Source organism: Phalangium opilio, unplaced genomic scaffold (genome assembly GCF_054372755.1).
Source record: "Phalangium opilio isolate 3A_F unplaced genomic scaffold, DU_Popi_V2 ptg000095l_1, whole genome shotgun sequence".
In the NCBI taxonomy this organism is placed as follows: domain Eukaryota; kingdom Metazoa; phylum Arthropoda; class Arachnida; order Opiliones; family Phalangiidae; genus Phalangium; species Phalangium opilio.
In genome coordinates this window covers 2010920-2031862 of record NW_028324200.1, presented here as the reverse complement: position 1 = coordinate 2031862, position 20943 = coordinate 2010920, and positions in this window count along the sequence as shown.

Below are 20943 nucleotides of genomic sequence, written 5' to 3'. Positions count from 1 at the left end.
CCACTTTAGTTATCTCCTTAGTGAAGCGCGAAACCAAGACGTTTCAGATTTTTAACGTGGCGTCTGTGGCTTGATAGAGGCTTCCCTCCGAAGGAGGTTTAATTATAGGCTTCTGATATATGCAAAAAGTGCCATAACATCTATCAAGCATTATTACGACAAAGATTCGATAATCGATTATGAATTATCGCCTTTCTAACCGAAGTTGCCATATTTTGAATAAAGGCTGGTTACTCGTGACCTATTCATCCGAATTGAATTTGGTGAAAAACATGAATCGACCGCAAGGAATCTGAAAATCCAATATTTTCAAAGTTGAGAACTTTGACAATTCCAATTTCCGGTATAAGTATGCAAAGGACAACTCTGAAACGGGTAAAATATGAAAGAGGAATACAAAACTATTATAACGCGCTTTATTTTAGAGCGCTAGATTGAATAGTTCTTGAAATATAGTAAAATATGTGCGAAAACTGCAACGTGCAAAGACAATTTAACAGTCTGTACTGTTGGTCCATGAGAGGTATACCTGCAGAATTAAGTGAGATCGTAACAAATGAAATTCTAGTAATAAACTTATAATCTACTTGCCATTTCCAAGAGAGACAAAGATTATAAATGTACTTTGCATTTCATACGCTTCAAATATATTGATAATATAGTTTTTTCCCAAAAGTTCTATTTGCCTTTTGAATATACTAAATGACTTTCGTTTCGAGAAAACTTAACCCGAATTGGAAAAATGGATCACTTAGCGAAATGAAAAGCAGTTACCTAAAGCCGGCATAAATTTATAACACGCGAAACTGTTTTTGTCCTAAACTTAATTAAATATTTATCTTGATTAAAATCGCTTAAAATATGAAATGCTTTCGTTTAACACAATGCTTATGACCAATAGGCGTAAGAAATCGATGCTTAATGCATTAGTACAAATGCTTAAAGTTTTGCCTTTTAGCGAAATTAAAGCGTTAGGTGAAGGTCTTTCGCAAATTTTAAACAGACGCTCTCGAGAAAAGTAGCAGATTATCACGTATCCCGAACCCGTCGGAGAAAGCTAGAAAGATTTGCTCGAGCTCTCGGATCAATTCTGCGGGTTAAGTTAGGTAACGTCAAATAAAATCAAACGGTAAGTTTATAAAATGCTTAAATTCTATAACAAACCCTCTTCACTTCATAAATCGCTTCAAATTCCCCCAGTGTTTCCTAATGTGGCCAGTTAACAATAATTGATAAGAGAAAGCGCAATTACGTAAACCTTTGGTGGAAGCCTCGCCATTGTGTGGCCAGATTTTTCTCGTAACCCTATCCGATCACGGAGTGCATGTTAACCCTATCGATGATAATGGATTAAAAGCCGACGATACGTTCGGGCACAATTGATTAACGTTACCATAAGATTTTTCAAAGAGTTTTAAATCAATTCGCAGCTTTAACTTTGTAATGTGCTTTATTGATCTTCAAAGGGAATGAGTAAGAATATCTTAACGTAATGTCTGGTAGATTTAATGATTTTTAAGCGACCATAACTCAGGTACTACCAAGATGGAATTTACTATAAGAAGGCGCAAAAAGGCGTCCGGTGCGCGCGTGATTGTAGACAATCCCCCCTCATGGGTGAGGGAGGCTGGAAACCAAGGCGGGACTTAATATTTTATCTTACTCTATGTTTTCCACCATGTATCTCTTTTACCTTTTTGTTAAGCCTTGGTTTGGTTTTTGGAACTCACGAAATCATAAGTATAATACACTTGATTCGATTTATAAATAATTATAGAACGAACGGTTTTCACGCAGAGACACGTATTCAAAATCCATTAAGATAGGTTCAAAACCTTTAACTATCTTCTTAATCCACCTTATTCCCTTTCGCCGGAAATTAGGCTTAGCTCGGGATTCATGGGGATGAGTAAAGGGAAGAAATTAGTCTGTCGTCTGCTACATAAGCCAAAAATATGTGCTGTAGCGGACGACAGACCAATTTCTTCCCGTTACTCACCCCCATGAATCCCGAGCTAAGCCTAACTTCCGGCGAAAGGGAATAAGGTGGATTGCAATTAAAAACCATTTCCTATCCGCTTCAGCACCGCTGGCAGCCTCCATTTTCTGTTTACTTTGCTCGAGGTGGGGCTTACTTATCAACTAACAACAGCGTACGAGTAGAAGCGTAAAATCTAGTGACTTAGGCATTCTTACAGTAAATTAATTCTTGGTACTACACACCGTATCTTCATCTCGTTTTTTTGTTCTTAATTTAGAATGACTTCGCTAGGGTATCATGGAGTTCCAGTTGTATTAGCTATTTTATTTAATTTTAAATATAATGCCAAAACGAAAACATGCAAAGGCAAACATTCGCCAACGTAATTTTTCTGAGTGTTGGCTCTAAATCAAACAGCCCAAACGTTTTGATTTACATTTTCCAATTTTCAGCTAGGTGTGGCTATATAACCAAACCTAGTGCTAGCGATTGGGTTTTATCTGTCTCTGTGTGTGAAACCGATTAATGAAAGTTCGGCCATCACAAAAAACAACATGTTAGATATAAGCAAACTACTAATTTCGCTCTTTTTGGACGTAAATTTTAAAACGAAGCACCTTTTTCTTAGTGACATGGCTAAATCTATGAGGCTTCACCTTAAATGAACGCTCTAATGTAATGATCAATATTCTGTCCGCAAAATTGAGCTATTTTCCCAGTTTTCGTTGCTCTTAACAGCCGAATATGAAACATTGTTACCCATTCATACCCAATAGTTTCGGCCTCAAAGCTGCACATACAAATTAGTGCAAAAATTGAAAGACGAAAATGAATTTCATTCTCAATACAATGAATATAATTTAATATTAAAAAAAATCGGTTATTCACTTAAGTCAAATTGCGAATTTAGAATATAGTTCGAAAACAACAAGCGAGTGAGCACTTAACGTAATTGATTTGGCTATGGCTTACTCAGTTTCAAACGTCCGGAGAAACATTGGCCTTTAAAATTTTTAAATATTATATAATAACCAACTATGTATATTTCTTATGATGTTATTTTTATGTTATGTTGATTACATAGACGTGAAAGAGTGTCAGATCGGTTAGCGTAACAAATGGAATTGAGTGGACCAGACTTTGCTAATGGGGACAACTGCTACAACCGAAATACCGTATTAGTCAACGCAGATAGAAGATTTTTCGCCATTATTAGTGGAAAGGGGGGGGGCTTTATGCTACGGGTCTTCATTGTCTACTTTGGCTTCATTTTGATTGAAATAAGTTACCAAGCGCCTAGCAATGGTGAATTTAGTTACCAAGCACCTACCAATGGCGAATTAAGTTACCAAGCGCCTAGCAATGGTGAATTTAGTTACCAAGCACCTACCAATGGCGAATTAAGTTACCAAGCGCCTAGCAATGGTGAATTAAGTTACCAAGCGCCTAGCAATGGTGAATTTATTTACCTACCAATGGTGAATTAAGCTACCAAGTGCCTACCAATGGTTAATTAAGTTACCAAGCGCCTACCAATGGCGAATTAAGTTACCAAGCGCCTACCAATGGCGAATTAAGTTACCAAGCGCCTACCAATGGCGAATTAAGTTACCAAGCGCCTAGCAATGGTGAATTTAGTTACCAAGCACCTACCAATGGCGAATTAAGTTACCAAGCGCCTAGCAATGGTGAATTTAGTTACCAAGCACCTACCAATGGCGAATTTAGTTACCAAGCACCTACCAATGGCGAATTAAGTTACCAAGCGCCTAGCAATGGTGAATTTATTTACCTACCAATGGTGAATTAAGCTACCAAGTGCCTACCAATGGTTAATTAAGTTACCAAGCGCCTACCAATGGCGAATTAAGTTACCAAGCGCCTACCAATGGCGAATTAAGTTACCAAGCGCCTACCAATGGCGAATTAAGTTACCAAGCGCCTAGCAATGGTGAATTTAGTTACCAAGCACCTACCAATGGCGAATTAAGTTACCAAGCGCCTAGCAATGGTGAATTTAGTTACCAAGCACCTACCAATGGCGAATTAAGTTACCAAGCGCCTAGCAATGGTGAATTTATTTACCTACCAATGGTGAATTAAGCTACCAAGTGCCTACCAATGGTTAATTAAGTTACCAAGCGCCTAGCAATGGCGAATTAAGTTACCAAGCGCCTACCAATGGCGAATTAAGTTACCAAGCCCCTACTTTTGGCGAATTAAGTTACCAAGCGCCTACCAATGGCGAATTAAGTTACCAAGCGCCTACCAATGGCGAATTAAGTTACCAAGCGCCTACCAATGGCGAATTAAGTTACCAAGCCCCTGCTTTTGGCGAATTAAGTTACCAAGCGCCTACCAATGGCGAATTAAGTTACCAATGCCTACCAATGGCGAATTAAGTTACCAAGCGCCTACCAATGGCGAATTAAGTTACCAAGCGCCTACCAATGGCGAATTAAGTTACCAAGCGCCTACCAATGGCGAATTAAGTTACCAAGCGCCTACCAATGGCGAATTATGTTACCAAGCACCTACCAATGGCGAATTAAGTTACCAAGCGCCTACCAATGGCGAATTTAGTTACCAAGCGCCTATAAATGGTGAATTAATTTACGGTTGAACAAATATGAAATGACTTAAATTTTAATTAAATTATGACTGAAGTACAGATATTATAAAAAATGTTTTGGTTTAAACCAAGTCTAAACAAGACGGCCCAAGGGCTCGTAATAGTACCCACATCGTACGAGTGAATAGCCTCCTCTATAGCCTACCCTAATGAGTTGATAACCCCTCTCTACCTTACCCTAATGAGTGAATGGAGTTCCTTTTAAGCTAAAAACTAACGATAACGAAAGCGCAGGCGAAACCTCCGGTCACAACTACTACAACTACTACTATTACGGCTCGGGCCAAACTAAGAGGCTATCGTATACTACGATGTGGCTAAAAAGAGAAAAAAATTAAAAACCCTTAAGGGGGAGGACAACTGACCTAAAGTTCGAATCTTTTTCAAACGATGGCGCTCAGATCTGCGGGGAATAACACAATTCTATCCCCCGTGTAGTAGGTATTATAGTGGATATTTAGAAGTTTTCCTCCTAAAAGCCATCCCTATACCGGCATTCAGTTAACTATTTATTATTATTCAACGCTTTACTAACGCCGATAGAAATAACTGTCATGAAGGCTTTAATGTATTGAACATAAGATGAGACGAACCTGATCTCGCATCTTTGAAAATGGGGAATTTTTTTTTCCAAGCGCGGTTAAGATTACCAGTGAAAGGGAAAGGGCGTGCGTTACTGATCAGGGATAGATAGCGACCTGAACAAGAGGGATGTTCACCTCGACATTTTTCATTAAGGGGGAAGACCACTGAAGACAACCCAAAATAGTTCGAGTCCAGTGTTCAAAATAATAGCCCCATACGGATAAAATTTTACTCACTTATAGTTTAAACCCTCTCCTAGCGATTAAAATAGTTTTCATTATTTTTGACTCAATATTTAGGTCAGAATATTTTTTTCCCGCTGGTGAAGTTTTGGCTGTAGTTATTCAAGACCAGCTCTTACAATTCAATACCTAATTTTTTGCCTAATATGTCATTCGAAAGACAATTTTGAGCTGTATCGATTAAAAAAAATTCAATTAAATCCGTCCACCTGACCTGTGAACACCTGAGAATGTTACGGGAATTTTATCTTTGGATAGCACAATTTCTTTCATTGACCACCATTACGCGAGTGGTTTGCCCCTCGCGTGACACCGTTACCCCCTTTTCAATAGAAACGCTTGTAATATCTGTAAAATTTCTTTTCTTGAAAGTACAATACCTATAAAACTAGAGCTGTACTTCTCTTCCCTATTGAAAGTACATTTAGTATAGCTTTGAAGGCACTGAAGTATTCATCTGAAACATGGTGACATTTAAGAGGGTCTGAACTAGGCCTAATGCACAATAAATGTAGCGCTATTCGAAAGAAGGGATAATTTGAGCGTCAGATAAGGTGTGAGTCTTGCTCCTAAAATGTACACGTAGTTTACGGTTAGTGAACCTTTGGATCATTTTAATAAAGTAATGGCAGTGCTGCGTATGCAAACATCATACTTTTTTCCCTTAGCTCAGTGTCATCGCCCTACTGGGCGCGTACAGTATCCCCTCTTACAAGAGCGAGCCCAGATGGAGGGATACACCGTCTACGCCCCTCTCTACCGCCACTAGTAGTCAATTTTGTTACAACGAGATCAGTTTTTAATTTATTTAGCAGCAAAATATTTCCTTAAGCTGCATTTTCATGGTAGCGTGTAGCGGAAAAAAATCAGCTTGTAGCGTAAACGTAATCTAAAAATCCGTTAACGCTAACATATTTGCTAATTTCATGAACGCTTTTAAACATGGCGCGTAGCGTATTTTTACGAAGATTTAGCGGATATTGAGAATACGCGCGTATCAGATCGAGATATATATTTTCGCTTGAGCTAACTTTATCAGCTTGACGTAACAGCCCCGTGATCTTCCTGCAACCAATCAGCAGTAGGGGTTGGAGAGAGATCGAAAAAGAGCTCAGCAGCCTGTCACTGTGGTACGGATTTTTTTTCGGGACCGTCGGTTTTTTTAGGAAAATAAAATTTAGAACTAGAAAAGTGTCAATAGTTTATTGTAAACTTATATTATGGCTAGTAAAGCCTTGAAGGATGCGAGACTTGAGAAACGAAATTTAATAACTGAACAGAAAGAGAAACCTATCGAAGCGGTATTATGCGTGGTCATGTTGTCTCATAGCTTTCAACTGAAAACGACAAATATGTTACGAAGATTAAAATCATTGGTTTATTTGCTCATACTCAAATTTACCAGTGTTGTATTATGCCCTTCTCTATTTCTTTTCCTCCAAATAGGATGAACCCACCATCTTTTCTTGCCGTATTTTTTTGGTAGGCACCCGATTCAGTACTAGCAAAGCAATCAATAATAATTTCTTGCGCAAAAGAGCGTTTAAAAGATTCTTCCGATTTCTTTGCTTTTGAACCGCCATCTTTAAAAACCTTCAATAATGAACTTTCAACAATATGCTAGCGCTGGTGTACTCCTCGCGCCAGCTCTCTCAAAAGCATGAAAATAACCACGCGCTCAAAGTTCCTCAGACTTTAGCGGAAACGCAAATTACGCGCGTATTCCGAGCTCCAGCGCAAAACCAATTTTCGCTCACGCCCACGATAACAACTCGGTACACGCTACCATGAAAATGCAGCTTAAGACTTTATATCGCTAACCAACTTCGAAATTAAAATGTATGTGGCAACAGAGTTAAGTCTTCCTTAATCACCCCTAAGAAAAAATCAAGTTAATCGAAAAGAAAAAGACCACCAAGTTCTTAGTCGTAAAAAGCGTCATCGACATTATAGGAAGAAATATTACGGCAATACTAAGTATCAGACAACGACCACATCTCTATTCGACGCCAGACCGTTTGTGAGCCAAACAAAATGTAGAGAGGAAGGCTAGCAGTTTAGTTTCACTCGTTACTTGACTAACTCGGCTAATTTCAGAGGGCCTGACTGCACTGCAGTTAAAGCTGAGAGAGGGGGAGGAAATATCTCTAGCCCTTTAAGTGGAAGCTATCTATATTTAGAATAATAAAATAACATAAAAATTGCTTTAAATTAATCTAAATCGATTAAAACTGGTTGTATGACCATTTCTGACTACCTTTAATTATTAAAAATCATTTAGTAAAGTAAATATTATTTGAACACCCGGGAGAGGGTCAGTGAGGCCTAATTTCAAGAAGGATAAACTAGAATTTTGTTGGTGATAAGCGGGAATAGCCCCGAAATCCACGAGCAGCAAAATTCTTTGACGAAGCGAATGAAGCCTTTCAAAATCGCATTCACAGTCTCCCGTATTAACCCCTCCCCTCGGTAGTTCTGTACAACAAAATCTCGCTGCGGGGGCCAGCCGACCAGTTTTACCTTTTCCCGTCGTTCCGCCAGTCTTTATACCAGCATAGAAGGAAAACTTCTACATAGTATGAAAAGTTCAGAGTTTAGCCTATACCCGGATAGGGTGCCCTCTAGGAATTAAGTATTGAAGCTGTCTAAATTTGAAGTTTTTCTGGTGCAGCTCTTTTATTAGTGGACGGATTTAATTGAAAATTATTTTAAACGATACAGCTCAAAATTGTCTTTCGAATGACATATTGGACAAAACATTAGGTATTGAATTGTAAGAGTTGGACTCGAATAACTACATCCAAACTTCACCGGCGGGAAAAAATATTCGGACTTAAATATTGAGTTAAAAATAATGAAAAATAATTTTAATCGTTAGGAGAAGGTTTGAACTATAAGTCAGTAAAATGTTATCCGTATAGGGCTATTATTTTGGGGACTGGACTCGAACTAAAACGGGCTATTTTGATCCGACCCCATAGATTAAAAGGTACCTCGCTCCACATCGCCCAAACTTAAGGATAAAATCTCGGAGTTTCTATCAAGACTCTATGGCTCAGTGGTAGAATGTCTTACTACTGCGTGAGCGACCCGGGTTCGAATCCAGGCTGCGATCTGAAAAATTTTTAATTAAAATTAAATCTCCAACGGAGCCCAGCTACCACTATGGGTGGGTTGTGGTAATATAATAGAGTTCCTTTTAAGCTAAAAAATAACGATAACGGAAGCGAAAACTCCGGTCACAACTACTACTACTATTACGGTTCAGGTCAAACTAAGAGCCTCATCGTATACTACGATGTGGCTAAAACAAACGATATGACTGACGTTTATCAATTGTCTGAAGTTAAGATATTGAAATTTTTTAATGACTTTTTTCATTGAATCCGTAATCACTATTTGATTCAATCAACTGATAATACTATTAATCGATCTATTCCTTCTAAATTAATTGAAAAACTACATCTCCGAAAACATTTTATCATAAAATTTATTATTTTTAAGGGATTTCGTGTCGAGGATGATATTTTGTAAGCACTTTGACAGACATAGTATTGCTAGCAGGTTAATTTTTCAAGATTGCTGCGAAAGAAATTTCCATCTGTTATAAGTTTCTGAGAAGACTGAGTTCAAGAAAATATGACAATTTATTTTGCTGAGACTAATTAATAAAATAATGTCGTCTACATAAGAAAAAGCAACAACCTTGGTCCTGTGTGGTTTTTTTAGTTGGTAGCTCTCCTTTTATGTGCTGGAAAAATATGAAATAGATAAATTTTAGGGAATAGATTAACTAAAACGAAGAACTCGGTACCAATGACTTGTTGAGGAATTAATGAGGAAAATTGCTAAATTTATTTTGAACTATGCAAAGAAGGTCACACTAAACACCGAACATCCATGCTCAAATTTTCCAATATATAAAATTTTCCAATCACCAGTGGTTTCAGTGTATATGTCATCTGAGCCGTCGTGACACACTTAAAGGGATACTCTCAATGTTTTCCGACTAGTACAAGACGAGGGTAGTTTTAGGTAAAAAAATGTGCCTAACATTATGTGTGCCAAAAGAAAAATCAAATTTAAACGTTTAAAATTTGTCAAAATTGTTACAGGTAATGTCCAAAAGCCCCACATTTTTATGCTATTTTGGCATAAGCTTAGGTTCGATGTATAATAATGGTATGGCTTTATTTTAGCCTAATGGCCCTAATCTAAGCTTTAACGTTTTTTTGTAATTAAACATAGTAAAGCTATTACTTTGAACACCAAAATTACAGTGAAACTATTTACCTTCCTTTATAACTTTCAAAGCATCTATATCGAAATGAGAAATATTAAATTGGCGAAAATGGAAAATAGTATGATAACTACTTTTAGGAGTAAATCTACTATGTCTCCAAGTGAGAGGAGGGTAGCTGGGGTAATGTAGGTGTTTCGCTCGTGTTTTTGCCGAACGACTATAGAGTGGGTAGAGATGTGAAATTACCGTAATTTTTGAAAACGGTAATTTACCGGGTAAATTACCAATAAATTACCGGTAAATTACCGATTGAAATTTTGGGAAAACAAAATTACCGTTTAGTCAGTAATTTTTGGTAATTTATATTTTCCTGTGCTTACAATGCATTACTTAAAACAAAGTTAAATTGTGAGAACTATCTGACTCCTTTATACGTATTTGCGGCTTTTGCTACCAAGACGGCAGGCGTGGCCTTTCTAATCTGATTTCTAATTAAAGATTTATTAAAAGACTAATTTCTAGCGCAACATTGTAAGTACTGGCTAGCGAATAGCGCCTGGTGAGTCATTTTGGAAGTAAGCACAGAAATAATTGATCATTTAAGTGTAAAATGTACAATTAATGCGTAATAAAAATGTTTGGTAATTTACCGCCGTAATTTACCGGTAAATTACCATTGTAAAATTACGGTAAGATATAAAACGCTAATTTACGCGGTATTTGGTAAATTACCATTGGTAGGGAGTGTGTTGAGGGATCAATATTGAATATATTAAATATTCTACTGACTTTCTTAAAAGAGCAAGCGATCTCTGACATAATTCGTAACCAAAATTTAAATAATTTTTATGGCGGATGCATAATCTCAGCAACATATAACCGATGTAAACTTCTTCTAAAGCAGAGTTGGAAATTTCACAAGCCAGAAACAATTAAAACTATGTTTGTCAAGGTGCTTACAAGTTATTGAACATCGACACGAAAACCCTTCATAGTAAGGAATTTAATTGTGAAATGTTTTCACAAAATGAAATTGTCATTGAAACCTTTTTCAAGCAATTTAAACGAAATAAAAAGATTAACTTTAAAATCGGTTAATTAGATTAAATTGTGACTAATAAAAATAAAGAAAAAGTGCAATATCTGTCAATTGATAAACCTCACTCATACTATTAGGTTTTTCGGCCTTGGTCCAGACCAAGAACTCTTTTTATAATCTATGCCACATCAGTCTTAATTTCAATTGTGTTGGGAATGTGACTTGTGTTATAGCCCTTACCAAAATGAAATGTGCTATAATCTATTTAGCAAGCTCTCAGTAAAATTATACTTCCAATCAGCTTATGTAAATTCCCTCTAGGAGGATCAGGCGTGCATTGATTAAGATTAAAGGAAAGGCAACCTAGCCTAATATAAAATTATCCCTAACCGTATCCAAATCTAACCTTACCTGATCTATCAAATCATAAATCAAATAGGTGTTAGGTTGCCAATTTATACTATTCATGATCAATACATATTCTTGATTATTATATACAATTTCTCCTAAAATATTGAACTTACAGTTTTGAAAACCTGTGGGACACCACAGAAAATCCGAGAGAGTATTCTTTCAGTAGGGTATAAACGCTCGCTAAAAGTGGCCGTATGTAAATGTGGTATAGCTAATTTTTCACAGCTACTCTTTGATATTCTATGAGAGCGGTAGCTCTCTTAGTTAGGACTTCATACTGACTTTAAAGGGATAGAATCAAGGTTTCCCGACTAGTACAAGATGAGGGCAGTTTTTGGTAAAAAATGTGCCTAAAATTATGTGTGCTAAAAAAAATCGAATTAAAACGTTTAAAATTAAGAAAAGTACGTTAGATATTTTGAAATTCAAACTAGCCGCGAAATGCCGCCCAACTTGTTTTTCACACAGTGACGTTGCTAATGTCTCTTGATTCATTGGTTGTTTGGATATAGGAGAATGTAGGGAGCTCTAGACTAGGAGCATGAATAGGAAGGAGACACCGACTTACGTTAAGAAATAGGCGCGTTTTCTCTCGTTTTGCGGGTCTCAGACGAGGAGAGTGACTGAGCTTTAACGCGCAGGCGCGTGATCTCGCCAGATCTCGCGACTCTGTAGTCTGCTTAACCTCGAATTTGTTTCACTAAGCCTTATCGGACTGGGGATTTTTTTAGCGATAGATCTATCGGGTGGCTGAGTTAGTTTTCATCATTACACTAAACATACACAAACTATATTAATACATTATACCTTGCCCTATTTAAAGATATAGTTTCTTACCATCCAGTCGATAACCCTATAATAAAGGTACTAATCCGCCGTTAAAATGACACGAACATACATAATGTCGTTTAGAAATATTCTCGGGAGTTAAATCCGTCCTTCCAGTGGCAACTATCCATTTCTCACAAAGATCTAACTTAGTTTTAGGTTTTGGAAAAGGATGGAATATGACATTGGTCATTTCCAATCGATCCTTAAATTTAGTACTGTTTTGACAATTTAAATAGGAACATTTCTTCACGTACACCATAATAATTTGCAGAACTAACCTTAAAAGCCAGCTGGTTGCTAAGCCTAGGCTACTTTTGGAGAGTCCTCTGTCTAGACTACAAACTCGGCCGAGTTCCGCATTTGCGCCGTAGAGATCTTACTAGCTCACCTCTCATTTTTTCCCTCACCCCCAAGGACTTGAATTTGGAAACCCCCCCAGCATACTGTTTTCCTCTCCTTCCTATTCATGCTCCTAGCTCTAGACCACTGTATAGTAGCTTTTCACTTTCACTGGGAAGCGGCGCATTATTGAGAAGACCCTTGTAAACATAATTCTGATTTTTCATGTTTATTATCCTTTGTTCTCTTAACTCTCGGTTACGTTGTAGAGTTAGGATGATAGAGATTTATAAAAATTGTTACAGGTAATGTCCAAAACACCACATTTTTGCGGTATTTTGGCAAAAACTTAGCTTCCATGCCTTTATTTTAGCCTAATGGCCCTAATCTAGGCTTTAACATATTTTTAATTGTAATTAAACATAGTAAAACTAGTGAAACTATTTACCTTACTTTATAACTTTCAAAGCATCCGTATCGAAATGAGTTATATTAATTTGGCGAAAATGCAGAATAGTATGAAAACTACTTTTAGGAGTAAATCTACTGTACCTCCGAGGGAGAGAGGGTCGCGGGAGTAATTTAGTCTTTTCGCTCGTGTTTTTGCAAACGACTGTAGAGGGGGCAGTGATCGGAGCAGCGCCGAAAACTAATACTTTTAAAAATTAATTAAAAATTGTTAAGTTATTAAAACTATCAATATCTATATATTTTTGAAAACGTAATTTTAGGTTCTATCTGATTTAAAAAAATTAAAGCTTTTCATTAGTAGTCAAAAGATTGATTCTATCCCTTTAATGAATAAGGAAGGTGTTTTGTTTGGATGTAACTTTTTGGTATTGTATTAACTGTTTTTAAAAAAATCCACAGAACTGCAATTTGGGTCCTCAATATGTGGTTAAAATTTCAAAGTTATCCACATAATAGTTTAATTTTTTTTTAAATTAAGTTGCTAAGGGTGGTTTTCATTTGCTTAAAATTAACCAGATCTTTTTACGAAAAACTCGATATTTCCAATAGAAATAACATGGTATTTTTTTCCAAAACATCTTTTTTGTCCAGTACCTTATAGACTTAAATATACGTTTGTTAGTCTTGAAAAGGGATTTAAATGAAAGGTAAAACATTTTACTAGAAGCTACGTGATTTTCATTGACTATAATTAAGTCTAAGTATGTTTAAGTTAAAATTTTTATAACTATTCCAGTCTGCGTAATTTAAGCAGTGTATGATGCCAGCAGGTATAAAGCTTTTTTTTTTTGAATTTTCGTGGTGTTGAAAAACAAGGGTAACTTACATTGTGCGAGCTAACAAGTTAAATTGGAAAAGGACCCGCACCCTAATATTTTAAGTTACCCACGGCCTTTGGGACAGTAAAAATAAGCGTGATTTAAAATGATTACCGACTACTGGTAATTAAGCTAGATTACCGCTGCTGGTAATTAAGCTAGATTACCAATGACTGGTAATTAAGCTAGATTACCGAATCTTGGTAATTAAGCTGGATGACCGACTGCTGGTAATTAAGATGGATGACAGTCTGCTGGAAATTAATCTAGATTACCGGTAGCTGGTAATTAGGCTAGATTACCTGTGGCTGGTAATTAGGCTAGATTATCGGTGGCTGGTAATTAAGCTAGATTACTGGTGGCTGGTAATGAGGCTAGATTACAGGTGGCTGGTAATTAATCTAAATTTCTGGTGGCTAGTAATTCAGCTAGATTACCGCTGCTGGTAATTAGGCTAGATTACCGCTGGTTGGTAATTAAGCTACACTAACTCTGGCTGGTGATTAAACTAGATTACCGGTTCCTGGAAATTATGCTAGACTACCGATTTCAGGTAATTAAGTAAGATTACCAGTGGCTGGTAATTAAGATAGATTCCCGATGACTGGTAATAAAGCTAGATTAACGGTGGCTGGTAATTGAGCTAGATTACCGGCGCCTGGCAATTGAGCTAGATAAGAGGTGGCTGGTAATTAAGCTTTATTACTCTCCCACGGTTTCTGAACAATTTTAATTAATATTAAGACTGAAGTTACAGATATTAATAAAAATTGTCTGTGTAGTCAAAGACGGAAAAGTGTGAAAGATAAGTGTAGAAAATTAATTGCCTGATGTGACAGATATTCAAATGTTTACTTTTGAAGACACGATCATAAAACCTCAATTATTTTAAAAAATTCTTGTTTACGTTTTTTGACCAAATTTTCTTAGTCCTAAGTATTTTTCAACATTATTATTTATTACACTTAAGTAATTTGCTCTTAATAGTAGTTCTTGAAAAAATGGCATCTTCAAGTATTATTAAGGGTTACTGGTATGATACTTGGTTTTATTTTTTGACAAACATTTGCTCTTAGGTGGTTCAAATACTTCGATTTTTTTATACATATATTTTAAAATTGGAAATATTGCGAAGCGTAAAATTACAAAGGCCGTTTGAACCGGACGTAGTTATTAGTGTCGAAAAGGTGTTTAGATAGATAGTGATCTTTTGGGAGCTATACATCACGTTAATTTTGATACTTCTAAAATTTTAAAATTAACGAACACGATTTGTTAAGCTATCAACGATTTTCTGTCCTTTTTATCCTCCTTATAGGGCCTAATGCGCAAAATTAGTTGTAAGTTCTTGATAGAAAATAAAATGCATACGCGTACAATTTTTAAAATGACGCACATGTTTCGTGATAAAATAAAAATAAATATGGTAAAAAAACTAAGACAAGAATTTTTTTAATAATTAATGTTTTAGGATCGTGTCTTCAAAAGTAAAAATTTGAATATCTGTTACTTCAGGCAATTAATTTTCTACGTTGATCTTTCACTCTTTCCCGCCTTTGACTACAAAGACAGTTTTTATTAATATATTACCGACAGGACGGTATTTGTTTTTCCAAAATATGAACCGGTAACTTCACATATCTCCAGGGCAACAAAATTCTTTTCTAGTCGTTTTTACGTATCATAAAATTAACATAATTATTTCTTCCTAGCAATTTTTAAGAAATTGAAATGGATAACATTTTTCTTTACTCAACCCGATCTGTAAGTTTTCTACCAATCCAGGATCTTTTATTGTAGCTTTGATAGATATAAAAATGTTGAAAATAGTTCTGTCATAGCTAGGGGTGTGCGGGTAGCGATTCATCGGACATCGAATCCGGTTCAATTTTAAAATCTTTGCTTCTGGGGTATCGAGGTAATTGGGCTTAGCCGAAAAATGGTTTTCGAGTAGCCGTTGGATATTAGAAGTTTTAAGGAATACTTATCGGGTAAAATGATTATAATTGACATCTGCCAATTTAAGAAACAATACCATTAATAAACGAAATATTCAACGAAACTACTGAAAATTTCAAACTTATAGTAGGTTATTTCTCTGTTAGTTTAGCTTTCTTTTAGTTTGGTTTCTTTTACAAAAATCAGTTGGTCATCAAAAATAAAATAGCTTTATGGCAGATACTATCGTCGAATCATATTGGCTTAAAATCTCAACATAGGATTTTCGTACAGTAATTAAATGGGTGCGCAAATGGTACCCGTGGTCCAGGGCTAAAAAACCGGGTTTTATTTAAAAAAAACCAGTCCGCCGGGTTTTATTGGGTTTTCGGTTTTTTATCTGTAGCAATACCTGCACAACCCTAGTCCTAGCATTTTATATGAAGTAAAAGCGTTGTTGTACCCAAACAAGTTTTTTTTTCCTTTTTTTACAACTTTAGCATCACGATAATAATAGGAAAACCAAAACATTTTGGAATGATAGACAAAACTTTTACATTCAGGACTACATTATGGATAAACTGTCCAACAACCATAACATCAGGTACTGTAAATCTCTTCTATAAAAATCAAAGTTTTTGTGAGTTGAACCTAGTAGCACAGTCGACTTCCCAACGACGTTGTTGTTTCGAGGTCCAACCGACAATGACGAAAAAGCGTCTTTGGGCTTTCGTTTATTCCGTTGTAATGTCCTAGCTATAAAAACTTCAACCCAACTGTTCCGAAAATAAATTTTGCTGACTGTGATACCGACCCTTAAAAATAACTGAGCAAACACTTTTTTAATCTTCATCTTAAGTCGGATTTTTAAATTTTTAAAGGTGGTTTCATCGGCTTACATAGGTTGGATTCATCGTCTTTTAAAGATCGGTTACATCAACATTTAAAGCAATTGTCGATTCCTGTTGCACTTTTAACATTCTAGGTGATCTTAACACACAAATTTCGATTCCTGTTTCACCCTTAACATTCTGGGTGATCTTAACACACAAATTGCGATTCCTGTTGCACCCTTAACATTCTGGGTTATCTTTACACACAAATTTCTCTTTGCCAAAGGCAGAAGGCAATCAAAACTCAACCATAAGGGCTGAGCTAAAACTAGCCTTTGCTAAGCTTAGAGGGCCAGTCAACTCCACCCCTAAATTAAGCGTGAATCTAGTGGCATTTGTATAAATGAATCCCAAGCGAAGCCTTTCTTTAAACGTTGGTTTTATCGACTTTCAAAGATCGGTTTCGTCGACATTTAGAGATCGGTTTCGTCGATATTTAAAGGTTTTTTCAACGGCATTTGAAAGTCGGCTTCGTTGAGTTACAAATGACTGTTTCGTCGAGTTACAAAATGACGGTCTCGTCGAGTTACAAAATGACGGTCTCGTCGAGTTACAAAATGACGGTTTCGTCGGCAGTTACAGGAAGGATTCGTCAACTTTCGAAACTGGGTTTCCTCGTTTGTTTAGATATGTTATTAATTTTCTTACATTTTGGTAAAGGGCTGACTTACACGCAGTTTAATAAGTCGCTTACCTGTCTTGTGGCCGGCTAGCTTTTTTAATACGGTTTTACCAATCACTGAATAGTGATCTTAGCAATATTTTGATAGTAGGCTTACCAATGACATTTTTTGTCGTGAACCAGAGTTGATAGTTTTGAACTACTAGCTTATAACATTCTTAAAACCATCGCCAATTTATTTTATAAATCTATCCATAGAAAAGTAAATTTATTAGAAGGATTAAACTTCGTGTACTATTATAAAAAATACAATGCATCTTAAACATTGAAAAATCTCTCCTGTTATTTTAATAAGTCAATCGATCAATGCCATTACAACATTTAGTTCACGTAGCTAACCTTAAAAAGGAATTGTAAAAACTATAGAGTAGGAATGAAGTCATAAATGCCGAGATGATCGTTAATCGAGATCTTAGCTATTACAAATGGTCGGTAGGTAGTTGGAATTGGCTTTGGAGCAAACTGTGTCCCAGATGGTAAGGAGTCCAAAAGCCGACAGGATCCCTGATATGGTAAGCCGAGTTCTAAATGTACTATCATCCCCATTCCTATTGTTAGGTCATCACCGCCGATATTAAAACAGTGTAAGTAACTGTACTTTTATCAGAGTCGGAATTTAGACGAACGTCCAGCACGACTTGAACCAAAACCGACTAACCCACCTCGAAGCGAATCAAAGCGGAAGACCGCTCTCTGTACATAAAAAGTTAAAATGTCTTGCTAATAATCACACAAAATATGAACAAGTTGGAAAAACCAAAATATTTCCTCTCCGAGTCAAGTGGAGGACTATTACTACAAACTTATTAACGTAGATATAGAATTATTTCTCTTTTTTGAAGTAAAAATTTACGAATTATTAAAGCGGTATTCCAAGCTTAGCGAATATACAGTAAAGCAGACGACATTTACATCCATTAAAGATATGTCTTGGACACATTTAAATCAGTAAATGGGAAAAAACAGGAAATGAAGTGTATAAATTTTGGAGCGATATAACCTTTATGTGTTTGAAAAGGCCCAATTGTCTAGGCCTCAACTGTTAACCCTATATTCTTATAGCTACATTCACAACTGGTTAACAGTATAAACACTACTGTCTCGTTTCACCTCAACGATTTTCTTAGTTTGCCAACATGAGTGTTAACGTTAAATATCAACAAAGCTGACTTATAATTAGACGCACTGAAAGTCAGTGCGCACCATAATAAGAATTAATAAAAAATGTCTTTGTACACAAAGACGCGAAAAAGTAAGCATAAGTGTAGAAAATTAATTGTTTGAAGTAACAGATATTCAAATTTTCATTTTTGAAGACGTGATTATAAAACATCAATTATTTGAAAAAATTTCTTATCTTAGTTTTTTTCCCACGAAAAAAAGCCCTTAAATCATACATGGAAGTTTTACTTCCGCATTTTAGTAAACCATTAACTTGCACATGCAATTCGTCATTACCTAAAGTCTTGCTTGAAAAATTAATTAGGCCACTTTTAACCAATCACGCTAACGACATAACAGACGTAAATGAAAAACGTAAAATTTTATACATGAAGCCTTTGTCAAGGAAAGTTTTAAAAGTATGAGAGGAATTAAAATTAAATAAGGGTGAAAAGGGATTTAACATTTATAGTCATTTGTTAGCGAAACATAACACGTTAAAATTTAAGTAAGGTTGAAAAATGAATAAACGTTTATAGGCAGCTTCTCAAAGTGTTAAAACATCCTGTAATAAGTCAAATAATAAGTGATATTTACTTCAATTAAGTCAAATTTACTAAATTTTTATGTGATACATTACTTAATTTTGCTATTAGTTTTTGACTTAATTGAACCTGACAATATTGATATTTTCTTCAATTAAGTCAATTATAACTTTTATGTTATACATTACTTAATTTCGCTGTAGTTTTAGACTTAATTGCACCTGACAATGTTATTTGAATATATCATGATCAAACGTTATTATAACAAGTTCCTAGTTTAAATAAATGTTTTTAATCCTCGCTGTAAATTGTTCCTAGTTGTTTTTAAGTGATAATAAAAAGCCTAGTCAACATTTGTGCAATGTGAATTTAAGTGATTCCTGAATTAACTATTGGACATAAAAAATAAATCAATTGTTAATTAGATATAATTAAAGTGAAGATAGTTTTTAGATTTGATATTAACCCCAGAGTTATAACATTTAAAAATGTCACTCATTTATAACAGGTTTTCTTTGGGAAAAACTAAAATTTTGATCTGGAAAAAGTTGCCATTTTGGCGCGAAATTCAAAGACATTTAAATTTTGCAAAAATGAACAGCGCCATCTACCAATTCAAAGTGGCAGGCAAGGAGAGGTGTGTCCCCCTCTACCGCTATAGCGTGCATCGGCCTCTTCTAATATAGTCGGCCTTGAATGTATCCAGCATTTTCTTCCGAATAGTAGTCGAGAGGAGGGGAGGCGGGTGAAAGTGATAGTAGACGGTGCCCTCTCTTAGGGCTTTGAAATTAATATATCGAGAACTTGAAAGTGACGATAGTTCCAAATGGTATTAACGGTTTTGGAGGTTTGACTTCTTTGCGTCACATTCATTCTTTTGCTTATTGAAAAATAATTTTGGTTTCACAACAGGCTTCGTTAAAAATGGGTTGGGCCTTTCTTTAAGTTTTTCTATTAGTTCTTTAGACGCATTATTAAAAAGTTTAGTATGACTATTAAGTTGTTGTTTAGCTCTTATTTTTTGATAAAGTTTGGTTCTCTCACCATAAATAGTTCCTGCCTCTGAATGTTGCCTACGGAATAAAATTTTTTATTCCGTAGGCAACGCTCTGAAGTCTGAATTTGAATGAGTTTCTATCATTTGGGCTTCGTCAAAAAATATCCAAAATTCTGCCATTTTAATGCGAAAAAAATAACTTCCTATTGCGCCAACCCTAACCCATTAAAATAATTTCAAAGATAAAATACGACTCTGAACCGTCCGCAAACAATCACAACATTTCTAAAACGTCGTATGCTTATACTAACTACCTTTCAGTTCAAAGTTTCATTGGTTGATCTCCTTTTGCGGGTTTTTACCGGAAATACGTAAGCGCCGGGAGAAGTGTTATTTTCTCTCACTTTAGGTCGCATATAGGTAACACTTTTTTGGCGGGAAGAAAACGCTGGATGCATTAGGCCAGTGTGGCTGAGTAACTTATAGGGAGCTAGTATATGATTCTTTCATGATATAAATCAAAGTCCTGACTGACTGACAGACTGACTGATAATCATCGCCCAGCCCAAACCGCTGGCCCCAGAAGGCTGAAAATTTGGAGGAACGTTACTCGTAAGTAATAGGCGCGTACTAAGAAAGATTTTTCCAATCCGCCACCATCTTAATAAATGGCGCCCAGAAATGTAGCAAATCTTCTCTTTGTAAGAAAGTCCGCGCGTTTCAACCGATTTCACAAAAATTTAGTACACTGGATTCCTTTAACCTATAGACGGGCTGAATCGTCTTTCGGGATCGATTTGTTGCCATCATTTTAAATGGCGGCCAGATATTAAAAAACCCTTCTTTATAGAATGTCTGCGTGTAAATAATAAAAAATGTCCCGACGAGCTGATGGGCGACGCCGAGTGCCTTCGCTCCTAGGATGCTACAAAAATTTTAGTCGAATCAGTAAAATGTACCCATACTTGATGGAAGTTCTTACTACACTCAAGTGATGCCGCGGGTAACAGCTAGTCTCCTATAATTTCCTGTAAATCAATTGTAAATTTCCTATTTTCCTATAACTATTACAAGGCTTTGTTGTGGTCACCCTGCCTGTGCACAAACATATTTCGTAGAGCTGTACACATAC